The sequence below is a fragment of the Myotis nattereri genome, assembly GCF_964212035.1.
Source record: "Myotis nattereri genome assembly, chromosome: 5".
In the NCBI taxonomy this organism is placed as follows: Eukaryota; Metazoa; Chordata; class Mammalia; order Chiroptera; family Vespertilionidae; genus Myotis; species Myotis nattereri.
Window position 1 is genome coordinate 7,687,467 of NC_138080.1, and position 17,447 is coordinate 7,704,913.

General features: G+C 43.4%; 1 pseudogene across 1 annotated transcript in view; it reads left to right on the forward strand.

The window, feature by feature from the left end:
• Window positions 1-17,447, forward strand: part of LOC308519326 (zinc finger protein ZPR1-like) — a 33,596-nt pseudogene that overhangs the window by 13,436 nt on the left and 2,713 nt on the right. Inside the window, exon 2 of the transcript in view lies at window positions 4,657-6,001. The product of the transcript in view is annotated as a zinc finger protein ZPR1-like (transcript). The remainder of the gene's footprint in view (window positions 1-4,656; window positions 6,002-17,447) is intronic.

The window sequence follows — 17,447 nt, forward strand, 5'->3', positions numbered from 1 at the left end:
TCTTGATAAAAACTCTCAGCAAAGTGGGAAGAGAGGGATCATACCTCAACATAATAAAAACCTTATATGACAAACGTATAGCCAAAATCATACTCAATGGGCAAAAACTAAACTCGTTTCCCCTAAGAACAGGAACAAGACAGGGATGCCCACTTTCATCACTCCTGTTCAATATAGTACTAGAAGTGCTAGCCATAGCGATCAGACAAGTAGAAGAAATAAAAGGCATCCAAATTGGAAAAGAAGAAGTAAAACAGTCCTTATTCGCAGATGACATGATACTATACATAGAAAACCTCAAAGACCCCATCAAAAACCTACTAGACCTAATAAATGAATTTGGCAATGTAGCAGGATACAAAATTAACATCCAGAAATCTATGGCCTTTTAGTACACCAATAATGAGCTCACAGATAGAGAAACGAAATAAAACAAAAACAAAAAACAACAACAACCACAATCCCATTTATCATGGCACACAAAAAATTAAGATACTTGGGAATAAACTTAAGTAAGGAGGTAAAAGACCTGTACTCAGAAAACTACAGGACATTGAAAAAAGAGATAGAGGAAGACATAAACAAGTGGAAGAACATACCATGTTCATGGATTGGTAGAATCAACATCATTAAAATGTCCATACTACCCAAAGCAATCTACAGATTCAGTGCAATCCCCATTAAAATACAAATGGCATATTTCAAAGATATAGAATGAACTCTCCAAAAATTCATCTGGAATAAAAAAAAGACCTCGAATAGTCACAGAAATCCTGAGATAGAAGAACAAAGTTGGAGGGATCACAATACCAGGTATCAAGCTATATTACCAAGCCACGGTTCTCAATACTGCCTGGTACTGGCACAAGAACAGATATATAGACCAATGAAACAGAACAGAGGAACCCAAAAATTGACCCAAGCCATTATGCTCAATTAATATTTGACAAAGGAGGCAAGAGCATACAATGGACTCAAGAGAGTCTCTTCAGTATATGGTGCTGGGAAATTTGGTCAGATACATGCAAAAAAAATGAAACTAGATCACCAACTTACAACATACACAAAAACAAACTCAAAATAGCCAAAGGACTTAAATGTAAGACAGGAAACCATAAAAATCCTACAAGACTCCATAGGCAGTAAAATAGCAGACATATGTCGTAGCAATATCTTCACAGACACAGCTCCTAGGGCATTGGAGACTAAGGAGAAAATAAACAAATGGGACTACATCAACATAAAAAGCTTCTGCACAACAAAAGAAACCATCAACAAAACAACAAGAAGCCCCACTGCATGGGAGAACATATTTGCCAATGTTATCTGCGATAAGGGTTTAATCTCCAAAATTTATAGGGAACTCATATAACTTAACAAAAGGAAGATAAACAATCCAATCACAAAATGGGCAAAGGACCTATATAGACACTTTTCAAAAGAGGACATGCAGAAGGCCAAGAGATATATGAAAACATGCTAAAGTCACAATCATCCAAGAAATGCAAATCAAAACAACAAAGAGGTACCATATCACACCTGTCAGAATGGCTATCATCAACAAATCAACAACGACAAGTGCTGGCAAGGATGTGGAGAAAAAGGAACCCTCGTGCACTGCTGGCGGGAATGCAGACTGGTGCAGGCACTGTGGAAAATACTATGGCGTTTCCTCAAAAAATTAAGAATGGAATTTCCATTTAACCCAGTAATCCCACTTCTAGGAATATATCCCAAGAAACTAGAAACACCAATCAGGAAGGACATATGCACCCCTATGTTCATAGCAGCACAATTTACAATAGCTAAGATTTGGAAACAGCCTAAGTGCCCATCAGCAGATGAGTGGATTAGAAAACTGTGGTACATCTACACAATGGAATACTATGCTGCTGTAAAAAAGAAGGAATTCTTACCATTTGCAACAACCTGGGTGGAACTGGAGTACATCATGCTAAGCGAAATAAGCCAGTCAGAGAAAGATAAATATCACATGATCTCACTCATTTGTGGAATATAATGAACAATATAAAGTGATGACAAAAATAGAACCAGTCACAGAAACATTGAACAGACTGTCCAACCTATGAGGGAAGGTGAGGGGTGAGGGGGTAAGAGATCAACTAAAGGACTTGTATGCATGCATATGAGCATAACCAATGGACACAGACTGGGTCAGGGAGGGAGGGAGGGCATGTGCGGGGGGAGGGGGCAGCTGGGTAGAGGTTAATGGGGGAAAGGGAGACTTATGTAATACTTTAAAGTTTAACTGAGTTAAACAATAATGTTTTTTTAAAGTATGATGCTAGACAGACTTTTTGTAGATTTCTTTATGAAGTTGAAGAAGTTCTCTCTGTTCCTAGTTTTCTGGGAGTTGTCATTATGCACAGGCATTGGATTTTGTCAAATGCTTTTTCTGCATACATTGATGTCATCATGTAATTTTTCTTCCTTAATTTGTTAATAAAGTGGGGTTATATTGATTTTTTTTTAATAATTTTTATTTCTTGAAGTATTACAAAGAGTATTACATATGTCTCCTTTTTTCCCCCCATTGACATTCCCCCGGCCCCTACCCCCTAGTATCTTGTGTCCATTGGTTATTCTTATATGCATGCATATAAGTCCTTCGGTTGATCTCTTAACCCCCTCCCCCCCCCGCCCCACCAAACCCTCCCCAGGCTTCCCACTGTAGTTTGACAGTCCGTTCAATGCTGCTCTGCCTCTGCATCCACCCCTGTTCATCAGTCTATACTGTTCCCCATTATCTGTCCCAACCTCACTGGAGCCCTCCCAACCTCACCGGGGCCATCTTGGCCTCACCGGGGCTGTTTCAACCTCACCGGGGCTGTCTCGACCTCACCGGGGCCATTCCGACTTCACTGGGGCCGTTTCGGCCTCACCGGGGCTGTCCCAGCCTCACCGGGGCCGTCCTGACCTCACCGGGGCCATTTCAACCTCACTGGGGCCATCCCAACCTCACCAGGGCCATTTCAACCTCACTGGGGCCGTCCCGACTATTGATTGATTTTTGAATGCTGAACTTGCCTTGCATTCCTGGGATAAACCTACTAGGTCATTATGGGTAATTACTTTATACATTGGTGATTTGCTAATATTTTGTTGAGCATTTTTGCATCTATGGTCTGTAGTTTCCTTTTCTTGTAATGTCTTTGTCTGGTTTTGAATTAGAGAAATGCTGGCCTCATAGAATGAGTTTGGAAGAATTCCCTCTCCTTCTATCTTCTGGAAGAGATTATAAAGAATTAATATGAATTCTTCATTACATGTTTGGTAAAATTCACCAACAAACCCACCTAGCCTGGTGCTTTCTGTTTGAGGGAGTTATTAATTATTGATTCAATGTATTAACAGATATAGGCCTATTCAGATTGTCTATTTCTTTTTATGCGAGTTTTAGCAGATTCTATACTTCAAGAAATTGGACATTTCCTCTAGACCAGCAATCGCCAACCTTTTGGACCTCACGGACCACCAGTGGTCCGCGGACCACCGGTTGGCGACCGCTGCAGACTATCAAATTTGTGGGCATAGAGTTGTTCATAATATTTCTTTACTATCATTTTAGTGTCTACAGGCAAATAAGGTGATTTTTCCCCCCCTTTGGATCCTTCCAAGATTTTTTCTTTATCTTCGAGTTTTTGAAGTTTGAATATGCCTAGGTATAGTTTTTTGGTTTTGTTTTGGCATTTATCCTGCTTGTTCTATTCTGAGGTTTCTGGATCTGTAATTTGTTGTCTGATATTAATTTGGGGGAAATTTTAAGTCATTATTTCCTCAAATAGTCCTTCTGGTTCTTTCTGTCTTGCTTCTCCTCCTGGTCTTCCCAATAATTACACTTATATGTCACCTTTTGTAGATGTCTCATCCTTGGGTATTCTGTTCTGGTGTGTGCGTGTGTGTGTGTGTGTGTGTGTGTGTGTTTCAGTCTTGTTTCTCTTTGCTCTTCCATTTTGGAAGTTTCTGTTGACATGTCCTCAGGCTCACTGATTGTTCAATGCCATGTCCAGTCTACTAAATGAGCCCAACAAAAGCTCTCTTCATTTTTGTTACAGTGTTTTGATCTCTAGCATTCATTTCTGATTCTCTCTTAGAATTCCCGTCTCTGCTTATATTGCCTATGGGTTTTTTCATGCTATCTACTTTATCCATTAGAGCTGGATATTAACAACAATTGTTTTAAGTTCCAGCATCCTTGCATATCTAATTCTGATGCTTGCTCTGTCTCTGCAGACTACTTTTTGTCTTTTGGAATGCCTTGTAGTTTTTTCTTGATAGTCAGAAATGTGTTGGATAAAAGGAACTGCAGTAAACAGACCTTCAGTGATGTGGTGATGAGATATAGGGATGGGGCATTTGATTATGCCCCATATTTGTGAGTCTGTTGCCTGGGCTGTGGCCTTTACATATGCTCCTCAGCCCTCCTTAGGTAGTACAAGAAAGATAAAGGAGCAGGATGGGCATTTCTCTCCCCCAGGTGGTCAGGATCTGATGGAATGATTGCTCCTGAGGGCAGGCCTTGTTAGAACACATGATCTGGTGTATTCACAATAGCTACTTCCTCCCCACACCCAGCCTGAAGCAGGAGGGGATTTTTCTCCTGTCCTCAGTGTGAGAATCTGGTGTGGCTTCTAGAAGTAAAACTCACAAAAGTGGGGGCTACAGCTGTGTCCTCGCCCACCTCGGCCCCAGCGGCCTGTTTTTCCAGCCCATCAGCGCTGAGGACGAGGGCCAGCAGCCCAAGGAGATCGAGTCACTGTGCAAGAACAGCTATGGGATGGTGTGACGCGCATGCTGTTCATCACGATCCCCTTCTTCAGAGAAGTGATCCGTCAGCTCCTTTTCCTGCGAGCACTGCAGCTAGAATAACATGGAGGTCCAGTCACTGGGCAGCATCCAGGGCCAGGGAGTGCACTACACTCTGACGGTCAGGGCAGTTGGAGGACATGAACCGAGAAGTAGTGAAGACTGATTGCCAGCCACCACAAGGATTCTAGAGTTAGATTTTGAAATTCCTGCCTTTAGCCAGAAGGGAGCTTTGAACACTGTTGAAGGATTGATCAGCCGTGCTATCTCTGGCCTGGACAGGATCAGCCCACACGAAAGGCAAATGAAGGAGCTATAGCTGAAAAACTTGATGAGTTCATTGTCAAACTGAAAGAGCTAAAGCAGGTGGCCTCTCCTTTCACCATGATCATTGATGACCCCTCAGGGAACAGCTTGATGGAAAACTCGCATGCTCCCCAGAAAGATGATGCCTTGCTGATCACATATTATATCCAGACTCCGCATCAAAAGGAGATGCTGGAGCTCCAGGCAGAAGCACCAGAAGAGAAGCCACAAGAGGAAGATCTCAGAAACAAAGTACTGCAGTTCAACACAAAATGCAATGCTCCAGCTCAGACCAACATGAAGCTAGTTCAAATCTCCCACTTTAAGAAGGTTATCATCATGGCTACCAACTGCCAGTACTGTGGTCATCCAACCAATGAGGTAAAGTCTGGAGGAGCAGTAGAGCCGTTGAGCACCAGGCTCACTCTCCATATCACAGATCCCTCAGATATGACCAGAGACCTGCTCAAGCCTGGGACATGCAATGTGGAAATCCCAGAACTGGAATTTGAATTGGGAATGGCTGTTTCTGGGGGCAAGTTCACAACACTGGAGGGGCTGCTGAAAGACATCTGGGACCCGGTGACCAAGAACACTTTCACACTGTGTGACAGTTCCAATCCTGGCCAGATGGACAAACTGCAGGAGTTTAGCCAGAAGTTGGACCAGAGAATAGAGTAAAATGAAGGCCCACTTTATTATAAATGATCCAGCAATAAACAGCTATTTGCAGAATGTGTATGTATCTGAAAATGATCTAGAGATGAAGGTGGGATGTTAGAAGTGCACGTTTGACCAAAATGAGGAGCTAGGGCTCAATGACATCAAGATGGAGGGCTATGAGAAAGGCCTGGCCCCACAGTGGATGGTTTCCCGGCCAACCTCCTGTGCTGCTCAGATCACAAGCATATTTATTACTATTGTAAAAGTGGGAGTGACCTCCTCACCTGCTCATGTGGGGAGGGCACCTGGTCTGAATCAAAGATACTGGCACACTTTTTAAAATGTGTGGTGCAAGTGCACACCTGTTGGGTTATTTGACTTTATTTTGGAGGTTGTGAGTTAGCTTGGGAGGAGACCTGGAAGTGAACTATGAGGAATGTCACTATCACTTTTTCCCACAAGTCTTCACCCTCTGTCCACAATGTGCTCTCCTCTAGAGCTGGAACTCTGAAGTTGAGGAAGGTGGAAGACAGCTGCAGCTGGAGTTTAGGTGTTGGTTTTGGATGTACAAAATACTGATTTCCACACAAAGGAAGTCTTCTGAGGAAGGAAGTCCAGCACAGGTGAAGAAGTTCTCATTAAAATGATGTCTGTCAAACTGCACTGGCAAGGAATTCACTGTCTTTATTTGATATGCTGTTAGACTCTACCTCCTGAAGAAAAATTTCCCCAATGTGGCCACTGTAATTTGGAGATTGGAGCTGGCATTTCATTCATTCCTTCACAGATGTGCCAAGCACTCACTGAACAGTGAACAAAACAAGGCGCTGCTGTCACAAAGCTTGAAGTCTAGTGGGGAAAATTGACAATGGGGATGGATTGATAATAAACCAATTAAGTTAAAAAAAAGAAAAAGAAAAGAAAGTATTACATAGGTTGCCCCTTTCCCCCCATTGATTCCCTCTAGCTTGCCAATGGCCCCAACCCCAGGCCTTCACCACCGTATTGTCCGTGTCCATGGGTTATGCATACAGAGTCTTTGGTTGATTAGTTCCCACCCACCCACGTGTCCCCGCTTTCCTTTGAGATTCTGCACTCTGTTCCATGCTTCCATGTCTCTTGATCCACAACATTCATCAGTTTATTTTGCTACTTAGATTCCACATATGAGTGAGATCATGTGATGCTTGTCTTTCTCTATTTCGCTTAGCATGATGCTCTCCAGGTCCCTCCATGCTATCTCAAACAGTAAGAGATTCTTCTTTTTCACTGTTGCAGAGTATTCTATGGTATAAATGTACCACAACTTTTTTATGCAGTCATCGACTGATAGGCACTTGGGCTATTCCAGATCTTAGCTACTGTAATTGTGCTGCTATAAACACAGGGGTTCATACATTCTTTCTGATGGGTGTTTCAGATTTCTTAGGATATATTCCTAGAAGTGAGAGCACTGGGTCAAATGGCAGTTGCATATTTAATTTTTTGAGGAAACTTCATACTGTTTTCCATAATGGCTGCACCAGTCTGCATTCCCACCAGCAGTGTACTAGGGTTCCCCTTTCTCCACATCCTCGCCAGCACTTGTCATTTTGTTGATGACAGCCATTCTGACAGGTGTGAGGTGATATCTCATTGAAGTTTTAATTTGCATCAATCTGGTGATTGGTGACTTTGAGTATTTTTTCATATGTCTCTTGGCCACCTGTATGTCCATTTTGGAGAAGTGTCTATTTAGTTCCTTTTCACATTTTTTATTTGAGTTGTCTTCCTGTTGTTAAATTGTATGAGTTCCTTATATATTTTGGATATCAACCCTTTATCAGATGTATCATTGCCAAGTATGTTCTCCCAGACAATGGGCTCCCTTTTCATCTTGTTGATGGTTTCTTTTGCTGCACAGAAGCTTTTTATTTTGATGTAGTCCCATTTGTTTATTTTGTCCTTATTTTTCTTTAACTTAGATATACCTGTAAACATATTGCTGAGATGTCTGAGATTTTGCTGCCTATGGTTTCTTCTAGGATTTTTATGGTTTCACAATTTATATTTAAGTTGTTTATTCATTCTGAGTTTATTCTTGTATATGGTGTAAGTTGGTGGTCTAGTTTCATTTTTTTTTTGCATGTATATATCTAATTTTCCCAATACCTTTTACTGAAGAGACTGTCTTGACTCCAATGTATGTTCTTGCCTCTGTTGTCAAATATTGAGAGCAATAGCTTGGGTTGGTTTCTGGGGTCTCTGCTCTGTTCCATTGATCTATATACTTGTTCTTGTGGCAGTTCCAGGCTGTTTTGATCATGGTAGTTTTGTAGTATAACTTGAAATCTGGTATTATGATCCCTCCTACTTTCTCAGGATTGCTGCGGATATTCGGGTCTTTCTTGATTCCATATAAATTTTTGTGGTATTTGTTCTAGATCTGTGAAATATGCCATTGGTATGTTAATAGGGATTGCATTGAATCTATAGATTGCCTTGGGTAGTATAGACATTTTCATGATGTTGATTCTACCAATCCATGAACACTGCAGGTATGTTCCTGCAGTTAATTTATATCTTCTTCTATCTCTTTTATTCAACATCCTGTAGTTTTCCGAGGACAGGTCTTTGCCTACTCGATTTATTCCTAAGTATCTTAATTTTTTTGTTGCAATGGTAAATGAGATTGTTTGTTTAGTTTCTCTTTCTGAGAATTCATTATTGGTGTATAAAAAAGCCATTGATTTTTGGGTATTGATTTTGTACCTTGCTACATTGCCAAATTCATTTATTAAATCTAGTAGTTTTTTGGTGGAGTGTTAGGATTTTCTATGTACAATATTATGTCATCTGCAAATAATGAGAGTTTTACTTCCTCCTTTCCCATTTGGATGCCTTTTATTTCTTCTTGTCTGATGGCTATGGCTAGGAATTCCAGTACTATCTATACTAATAAAAGGGTAATATGCTAATTAGACTGGACATCCTTCCGGACAAAGCCATGGTGGTAGGGCCAAGGCAGAGGCAGTTAGGGATGATCAGGCCGGCATGGGAGAGCACTTAGGGGGATCAGGCTGGCAGGCAGGCGAGAGGTTAGGAACCAGCGGTCCCGGATTGTGAGACATCCCACAAGGGGTCCTGGATTACAGAGGGTGCACGCTGGGCTGAGGGACACCCCACTCCCATGCATGAATTTCATGTACCGAGCCTCTAGTCTATAATAATAAAGGTGTAATATGCTAATTAGACTGGGACGTCCTTCCAGATGACCTTCTGGACAAAGCCAGGGCTGGAAGGAAGCCCAGATCCTGGGTGCCTGCTGGTGGCCAGAGGGAAGCCCAAGTCTTGGGTGCTAGATGGAAGCTGGTGCTGGCAGCCAGGGGAAGGAAGGCCTACTTCTGCACAAATTTCATGCATCAGGCCTCTAGTGTTGAATTAACAGTGTTGAAAACGGACATTCTTTTCTTGTTCCTGTTCTTAGGGAAAATGGTTTTTGTTTTTGCCCATTGAGTATGATGTTGGCTGTAGGTTTGTCATATTTGGTCTTTATCATGTTGAGATATGCTCCCTCTATTCTCACATTGCTAAGAGTTTTTATCAAAAATGGGTGTTGGACTTTGTTGAATGCTTTTTCTGTGTCTATTTATATGACCATGTGATTTTTGTCTTTCAGTTTATGTGATGTATCACGTTTATTGACTTGTGAATATTGTAACAACCTTGCATCTCTGGAATGAATCCCACTTGGTAATGATATATGATCTTTTAATATATTGCTGGATCCGATTTGCTAATATTTTGTTGAGGATTTTAGCATTTATGTTAATCAGAGATATTAGCCTGTAATTCTCTTTATTTGTAGTGTCTTTATCTGGTTTTGGAATGAGGATAATGCTGTCCTCATAAAAAGAGTTTGGAAGTGTTCCTTCCTCTTGGATTTTCTGGAATGTTTTGAGGCGTATAGGTGTTAGTTATTTTTTGTGTGTTTGGTAAAACTCACCAGTGAAGCAGCCTGGACCTGGGCTTTAGTTTGCTGGGAGTATTTTGATGACTGCTTCTATTTCGTCAGTTGTTATTGGCTAATTCAAGTTTTCTGATTCTTCCTGATTCAGTTTTGGGAGATTGCATTTTTCTAACAATTTGTCCATTTCATCTACATTGTCTGGCTTGTTGGCATATAGTTGTTCATAGTATTTTCTTACAATCCTTTGTATTTCTCTGGTGTCAGTGGTCATTTCTCCACTTTCCTTTCTGATTTTATTTATTTGGGATCTCTCTCTTAGTTTCTTGATGAGTCTGGCTAATGGTTCATCAATCTTGTTTATCCTTCCAAAGAACCAGCTCTTGGTTTTATTGATTTTTTATATTGTTTTTTAGTCTCTATGTCATTTATTTCTGCTCTCATCTTTTTTTATTTTCTTCTTTCTACTTACTCTGGGCTTTTCTTGTTGTTCTGTTTCTAGTTCATTAAGTTGTAGGATTAAATAGTTTATTGTTAATTTTTCTTGTTTTTTGAGGTAGGCCTGTAGTGCTATGAACTTCCTTCTCAGGGCTGCTTTTGCTGTGTCCCAGAAATTGTGTGATGTTGTGTATTCATTTTTATTTGTTTCCAGGAAGTTCTTGATTCCTTTTTTTTTTTTTCAATCTCACTGGTAACCCATTCATTGCTTAATAACATACTATTAACCTCCATTTGTTTGAATATTTTTGGGTGTTTTTACTGTACTTGATTTCTAATTTCATTCCACTGTGATCTGAGAAGATGCTTGATATGATTTCAATCTCCTTGAACTTGTACAGACTTGTTGTGTCCTAACATGTAGTCTACCTTTGTGAATGACCCAAGTGCACTTGAGAAGAAATGTATATTCTGCAGATTTGGGGTGAAATCTACACTAATAAAAGAGAAACATGCAAATTGGTGTCACTCCACTATGCCCACCAGCCAATTGGATGAGTATACAAATTAACCCAACAAAGATGGCGGTTAATTTGCATACACAGGTGCAGAGCAAACACTGAAGGCTCCGGCCAGACTGAAGACCGAAGAGGCTTGCCTTCTCCGCTGCAGCCAGACCAAAGGCCTGGGTCCCAGGTGCCGGAGGATTATCGGTGCCGGCAGCCAGGGGAAGGAAGGCCTATTGCACGTATCACTTCGTGCAACAAGCCTCTAGTATTCTGTAAATGTCAATTAAATCCATCTGATCCAGTGTGTCATTTAGAGTCACTGTTTTCTTGTTAAGTTTTTGTCTGGAAGGTCTATCCAGTGAAGTCAGTGGGGTTGTTAAAGTCTCCTACTATGACTCTTCCAAGTCCTGTAGAAGTGTTTTTTTATATTTAAGTACTCCTGTATTGGGTGCATGTATGTTTACCAGGGTTATATCCTCTTCTTGGATTGATCCTTTTAGTATTAGGTAGTGACCTTTATTGTCTCTTGTAATGGCCTTCACTTTGAATTCTGTTTTTTCAGAAATAAGTATTGTTACTCCAATTTTTTTCCCATTCGCATGGAAAAATTATTTTCCATTCCTTTACTCTCATCTTGTATCTGTCTTTTGTCCTGAGGTAGGACTCTTGCAGACAGCATATAATTGGGTCATGTTTTTGTATCCATTCAGCAACCCTATGTCTTTTAATTTGAGCATTTAATCCATTTACATTTATTATTGACTAGTGGCCCTGTGCACAAAATTTGTGCACATTAAAAGGAAATTAGAGGAAATATTTTAATATTGCTATTTGCCCTTTCTCTATAGTAGAAGTGTCAGAGATGAAAGAAAATTAGTAAAATGTATATGAAAATCTTCCTCCTGTCAGAGTCTGGGGCACACCACGGGACCCAGAGTCAAGTCCCCGCCCACCCATGTGCACCTCGAAATAGCGGGCAAGATCCAGACCCGGCCGGCCCCACCCCCATCAAGCTCCGCTGGGTAGGGGGCACAGCCTCAGGTCCCCCATCAAACCCCACTGGGTGGAGGGCGCAGCCGCAGTTCCCCCATCAAGCCCTGCTGGGTTGGGGGCTGTGGCCTGAGGTCCCCCTTCAAGCCCCGCCTGGCAGGGGTATGGCCTGAGGTCCCCTGTCAAGCCCTGCTGAGCAGGGTGGGCGCAGCCTCAGGTCTTCTGCCCCAGCCCGGTGCCACGCAGCCTCATGTCTCTGCCGATGGCTCGTTAAGGCTCATTATGGGAACCCTGCCTCCTCTGTGGGTGCAGCCCACATCTTATGATGGTATGCCAGAGTGAGGGTCAATTTGCATATTGCCTATTATATAGGATAAGTACTTATTTATTGCCATTTTAATTCTGTATGCATAGGTTTCTGTCTCTATTTCTTCTTCTCATTACAGCAGTCCTGTTAGCATTTCTTGTAATGCTGGCTTGGTTGTGATGTACTCCTATAGCCCCCCCCCCCTTTTTTTTTTTTGGTCCGGGAAGCTCTTAATTTCACTATTTTGAATGATAGCCTTGCTGGATATGGTAATCTTGGTCTCAGATCCTTGCTTTCCATTACCTTGAGTACTTCATGCCATTCTCTTCTGGCCTGTAGAGTTTCTGATGAGAAATCAGGTATCAGCCTTATTGGAGCTCCTTTGTAGGTAACAGTTTGCTTTTCTGTTGATGCCTTTAAGATTCTTTGTCTTTAATTTTTGGCATTTTAATTATGATATGTGTGGGTGTGGGCCTGCTTAGGTTCTTCTTGCTTGGAACTCTCTGACTCCTGAATTTGTGTGATAGCAAATGTCTGCATGAGAAAGATGACCTCTGCAGCATGAGGGAATGACTCAACACAGGATACTGGGGTGTCTGCTTTCTGAGCTCTAACCCTTGAGCACCCCATTCTGGCTTCTTCTCACACATCTTCAGTCCACTCTGCCCTCCTTCTGCTGGAGCACAAGGTGAGTGGCTGCACAGGGAATGTTGTGTGTTGGCCCTTTAAGAGGGTTCCTGCATTTCCAGCTGTCTCTCCCTGGTGGACAGTAAACCTCACTGCTCTTCACAGCCAAATGTGGGTATCCTTCTCAGTTCTGGTGCCTCTGCTGGAGGCCCTGGCTTGGGGATTAGACCCCAGATTTCTCAGTGGGAACCCCCCACAGTTGAGATAGCTCTTTGGAATTTCAGTTCTGTCTGTGGAAGCCAGCCATCCCTTTCACACCTCCACCCCTCCTACCAGGCTCTATGCTGTCTCCACTTTCTGTTTTTGGTTATCAAGTTCTTTGTAGCAAGTCTTCCATTGATTATTCAGAAACTTTTTCTGTATTTTGGTTGTAATTGCAGTTTGGCCCTGGGAGCATGTCTTGAAGCACATAACTCTACCCCTATTTTTAAACCCTCTCTCTCCTAGAGTTTTGCACTCAGTCTTGTCCACACTGAGCCTCTAGCATTTATCAGTTCTGGTTCAGGGCTTCCTGCCCCAGCACTGGTTCCCCAGGATGTTTCTGCTCATGGATTTCTCTCTGGTAAGTTGTGATTTTATAGATTCACCTCTGTCTCTCTAGTTTTGGAGGTTTGCCCTATGCCAGCCGTGGGCAAACTACGGCCCGCGGGCCGTATCCGGCCCGTTTGAAATGAATAAAACGAAAAAAAACAAAAAAGACCGTACCCTTTTATGTAATGATGTTTACTTTGAATTTATATTAGTTCACACAAACACTCCATCCATGCTTTTGTTCCGGCCCTCCGGCCCAGTTTAAGAACCCATTGTGGCCCTCGAGTCAAAAAGTTTGCCCACCTCTGCCCTATGCCCTCATTTCTCTAAATGATCAAAGAAGAGTTGTTGATTTTCAGTTTGTACAGCTTTTAACTTGTTAGGATGGAGTCCAATTTCCCAGATTCTCACATGTCAGAACGAAACAGGAACTCTGGTGCCCTTTCTAATTTTCGTATTTTTTCTCTTTGAAGTAGGAGCACCCACCTCTATATCTAGAAATTGCTCATTTTTCTGACTTCACAAAGTTGGAGAGGAATTCTGCCCCAGGATGGACTGTACTATCACCCATATTGGACTTAGAGATTAAAGCAGATGATATATAGGTGAGATTTTTGGACAAAGATCTGATGTGTAATAGTTGAAAATTTTGGAGATGTTGGGATGGAATAAATATATTTCATATGTGGGATAAATGTAAATTTGGAAGGGATAGAGTATCATAGGTGGAATTGTGCTCCCCAAAATATATATGTCCAAGCCCTAATTCTAGGAACCTGCAATTTGGTATTACTTTGAAAAGGTGTCTCTGCAGATGCACTAAGGTTAAGGTTCTTGAGATGAACAGATCATGAGGAATTATCTGTTGGAAAGGAAGATCCTGAAGTCAGTGGAGAGTGAAGAGCCAGGAGATAGGGCGACCCCACCATGATGTAGGGTCTGTGCACAGTGAGGGCTGGGTTACAGGGAGACCCAACATGCTGTGGGGTCTGTGCACAGTGAGGGCTGGGTTACAGGGAGACCCAACATGCTGTGGGGTCTGTGCACAGTGAAGACTAGGTGACAGGGAGACCTCATCCATGGTGATGTTCCTGTGTTGGGCAGCAAGATAAAGCGGAGCTGGGCAGGCAGTAGGCTGAAGGCAGCCTTAGGCCAGTCTGAGATACCCAATAGGCAGAGTCTATTTTGCATGATCCAGAGGTGAGAGCTTGGATGAGATCCTATCACACACAGCTGCTGCCCTAAGGTACCAGCACTGTAGGTGATATGATGTGATAGGATGTGTGATAGGATGGCAGCCACAGCTTTAGAATGCATGCCCACATCCGCAGGAGCCCGGGATATGCAGTGGTCTTTCCTCATGACCGCACACTCCAGCAATGCACACAGTGATGAGGCTGCTGGTTCAGGTATTTCTCTGATTTTGGTTTGTGCTGGAGAGACCAAGACACCCTGTACCTTCGAGGGCATCTTAATCCACCCACCCACCAATCCACCATACTGCTCCTACCTTGCCGGGGCCATGTCCCACATGGATAAGATCACTGGAAAGAAAGGCATTGTGTGAGTTCAGCAGGCAGCTCCCACCTCTGGTAGGAAACTAGTTTACTCTGAGATGGTCCTTGAATAGGTGGGTTTGCATCTGTAGACTCTGGTATGTATGTGCACCCTGAGCAGCTTTGGCCTGTTCTGGCCATATCTCACAACCTGGGACCCTTTTCCTTCTCACCACTGTCCACCCTGCAGGCTTGCTCTCCTGAGCAGTTGGGACCTAGCGTGTAGAGAAGACAGAAGCTGCCAGAGACTCAAGCACGGACCCTCGGCGGATGCAACTGTCTGTCCCCTCACCTATACGAGGAGTAAACAGACCTTCCTACTGGGGACCCTCTGAGCACTGGAGCAGACATGAACATCTGATTTTCAGAGGAAGCACTTACTGGGTACTAGGAATGGGCCCTGTCTGACCCGCTCCCATCATCCTCTTTTCTAATCTTCACTCCCAGTGGAGGGTCTCAATGTTGTCCCACATTCATAACCAAACCACCCTCTGGAGCAGCGGTGGCCAACCGGTGGTCCGTGAGGTCCGAAAGGTTGGTGACCGCTGCTCTGGCACATCACTTCCACTGGAAAATGCAGCCTAAGGCCCAAGCTACTGTATCCCAGGGACCTCATGAGGCTGTGCTTTGTGTTTGTCCTCACCCCCATGGTGCAGGAGCCCAGCAATGGCTGCTCCCCCTTTTCCAGGGCATCTTCCCCAGAGCCTCTGGGACATGGACTGGCCTCATTAAATTTCCAGCAGCAGCTGCATGGCCGAACATGGAACAAAAGGATCGCTGAGGCAGTGGGGCAGTTGAGAGTATGCCAAGGAGGAGACCCCCCAAGACAGCAGCCTCAAGCCATTGGTGCACATCCAGGGACACCCACCAGGCCCAAACCCTCCTTTGCATCCAGCTGGGCTTCTGCAAACATACCATGGGCGAGAGCCCTGTACTCATCTAGGAAACATGACCCTGCTTGAGCAGAAGGGACACTTCCCTCCCCAGGATTTTACCAGGTCAGGGAAGTTTTCTGCCATTATTTCTTCAAACATGTTCTCTGTCTCTTTCTGCCTTTCTGCCTCTTCGGGCAAACCTGCTATTCGAATTTCACATTGTTCTACAGCTCCCTTAAGCTCTCCTCCTGTTTTTTGTTTATTCTTTATGGTTCTCTGATTTTTTTCAATCCTGTCTTCTAATTCACTGATTTGATCCTCATCTTCCCTTAGTCTATTGTGTATTCCTTCCAATGTGTTCTTTATTTGTGCTATGTCGTTCTTTGTTTTCATAGTTAATAATTTTTTTTCTCATGCTGTTGAGCATCTTTACCACCATTACTTTAAACTCTATATCAGATACATTTCTTATCTCCATTTCATTTAGCTCTTCTTCTGGAGAATTCTCTTGTTCTCTCATTTGCGGGTTCTCTGTCTCCTCCTTTTGGCTGCCTGTTGGGTTTGTGACTATGTATTTTACATAGACCTTCTCCTCTCAATATCTACTTCAGGACAGTGTAAAACACTGTTTCTGACTAATTAGATCAGGCAAAGCCTCAAAGCCTCCAGAGACCACCTCTACCTACAGACTGATAGGAAGGAACAGAGGTGGGGATAAGAGATGGTGAATAAAATTCAAGGGCCCTGAGGAGCAGGTGCTGCTTAAGACTCAATGGGAGACTGTGCTAGAGGAGCCTGTGGTACTGGTACCTTAGGGTAGCAGCTGTGTGTGACAGGATGGCAGCCACAGCTTCAGGATGTGTGCCCACATCCACAGGAGCCCTGGTTGTGCAGTCAGGGCCATGGAGCACACCTCGAGCTGGTCTTGCTCCTAGGGCCTGGCCCAGTAGCCTAGGTCTCTCTGTCTGGGCTCAATGGCCTTCACTCTAGAAACTATACATGGTCCTCTATGGCTCTCCCAGCAGCAAGCAGCTCCTGGTGCCTAAGAATGGATGTCTTCCCCGCTCTGCCTCACAGACCTGCTTCTCACTGAGGAAGCTGAGGGGAGGATAAGACCAAATGACCCTCTGGGAAGCAGACCACCCTTGCCTTCTGATGAGTTGGAGGACCAGCCCTGTGGCTTTTCACTTTCAAAATGAATCAGGGAAAATTGCTTCTTCGACAAGTCCATTGCTATCCCACGTTTCCAGAAGGATGCCAAAAGCTGGAAATACCATGTGGATATGTGGAGATCAGTTGCAATGTGAAACCTAACTACAATTTGGGTGTCTTTCAAGTTTTAATAAAACCTACAGCTAATAATTAAACTGGCAGCAGTGAAAGGGTAGGGGGCTCCTTCTAGGTGAGGCTGTGGGGCCTTGGAGGGGCCTCCTTGTAAAGTGGTCTCATGCCAGGGTAAATGCCTCAACCAATACAGCTGCCTCCTGGAGGGCATTTCACCCAACCCCAAACCAAATCAAGCCCCCACCCTGATTGCATACAGTTGAGTTTTCTGTGGTTTTGGAAATATCTCAAGGACTGATGGGTTTTTGTTTTTTCTTCTCTCCTAAAATTTGTGTGTGCTGATTTGGGGCATCCAGGGAAGATCACTTGTGAAAACCAGCACAGGCCTTTCCTCATCTTGCCGCCCCCCACCCCCCGGACCCGCCCTTTTCCACTGTACCCCTATTCCAAGCTCTGCTTTCGCAGGAATAGAACCAAATGTCTACAAAGCTCTGGACAGAGGAGCACAGCCGGAAAATGAGGTGGCGA